The sequence below is a fragment of the Solanum stenotomum genome, chromosome 10 (genome assembly GCF_019186545.1).
Source record: "Solanum stenotomum isolate F172 chromosome 10, ASM1918654v1, whole genome shotgun sequence".
Taxonomy (NCBI): Eukaryota; Viridiplantae; Streptophyta; class Magnoliopsida; order Solanales; family Solanaceae; genus Solanum; species Solanum stenotomum.
Window position 1 is genome coordinate 22398916 of NC_064291.1, and position 1596 is coordinate 22400511.

The 1596-nt window shown below is 50.9% G+C and overlaps 1 long non-coding RNA gene across 1 annotated transcript in view; it reads left to right on the plus strand.

Moving 5' to 3' along the window:
- LOC125842412 (uncharacterized) overlaps nt 1-367 on the plus strand; it is a 2067-nt gene extending 1700 nt beyond the window's left edge. The window contains exon 3 of the long non-coding RNA XR_007443911.1: nt 123-367. This is a non-coding gene — a long non-coding RNA (uncharacterized LOC125842412). The remainder of the gene's footprint in view (nt 1-122) is intronic.
- Nucleotides 368-1596: the final 1229 nt, after the last annotated feature.

Consider the following 1596-nt stretch of genomic DNA (forward strand, 5'->3'; position numbering starts at 1 on the left):
TGTGACCCTTTATTCGCATTTCAGTTTACTTTTGCTTATCTTGCTCAGTCGGCCGATGATGCCTACTGGGTACCTGTTGTTTTGGTACTCATGCTACGCTCTGCATCTATTTCGTGATGCAGGTCCGAGCACTAGTAGCCAGCGTTGATCGAGCTTGGAGTAGACTTATCCGGAGACGGGGGTGAGCACACGGCGTTTTGTACTATTTCAGTCTCCATCTGTATATATAGACTTGTCTTTTTCCTTTCGAGATAGTCTAGTCTCTGTTGTCCAGTTTTGGGACTTGTACTCATTTTGTAGTAGCTCTGTACTGGTGACTTCCAGGTTCTGGGAGGGATCTTTATTTGTATATATGTTTTGGGTTGCTTCCGCCTGTTTATATTGTTATTTGCCTACTCTTGTTTAATTTCTACCCTCAGACCCATTAGTTGTCGTTCCGGGTTACGGGTTGGCTTACCTGCTGGCGGGTTATAGTAGGTGCCATCATGACTTGATAAATTGGGTCGTAACAAATTGGTATCAGAGCCCAGATTCGTCGGTCTCACTTGTACAGAGCTAACGTCTAGTAGAGTCCTGCAGATCGGTACGGAGACGTCCGTTACTTATCTTCAGGAGGCTACAGGATGTCTTTAGGAACGTGTCGCTTTTGTATCACTGTCGTGCATTGTGTGTCTTATCGGTTTCTGAAATCTTACTTGTACCACTCTTTTATAGGGATGGTTCGCATGCGTGGTAGGGCCCCAGCTAGGGGTAGAGGCCGACCTCGAGGTCGTGCCAGAGTTACAGCACCAGCCCAGGACCGAGAGCAAACTCCGGAGCCGGTGATAAAGCCACCAGCAGCTCCAGCACAGCAGCAATCGATGGGCCCGGGACCAGCCCAGCCACCGCCCGAGCCTGTGGCAGCTCCAGATATACAGGCGATGCTCGTACAAATACTAGATGCCATTGGGGGTATGCAGCAGGCCCCAGCTCCAGCCGTTCTAGTACCGCAGGGCCAACCTACACCAGCGATACCGGTTGTTCAGCAGCTAGCGGCACCGGTTGTTTAGCCTGATGATTTGGAGGGCGTCATGCCACTATGGGAGCAGAAGATGCTCGGGGTGTTCCTTCGACTATCACCGCCGAGGTTTACTGGGGCAGTGGGGGAGGATGCCCACGAGTTTCTAGTTACTTGCTGCGAGCGGCTACAGACTTTGGGTTTAGTGGAGTCGAGAGGAGCAGACTTCACCGCTTACCAGTTAGACGGTCCCGCTAGGCAGTGGTGGTGTATACACTTAGAGACCAGACCAGTTGGGTCTCCACCGGTCACATGGACTGAGTTTTCAGAGGCCTTCTTGGCCCGATTTATTCCCAGGAGCATCAGAGATCAGCTCAGAGATCAGTTTGCTCAGTTAGAACAGGGCTCCATGACAGTATCAGAGTATGAGGCCCGATTCCACGAGCTTTCCAGGCATGCCGCCATGATATTACCTACTGAGGAGGAGAGGGTTCGTTGTTTTGTTCGGGGTTTGAGACTACAGTTACGGATTGAGACTCAGTCTTTAGTCTCAGCGGACCACTCATTTCTATATGTAGTGGACCATGCCCGCACTATCG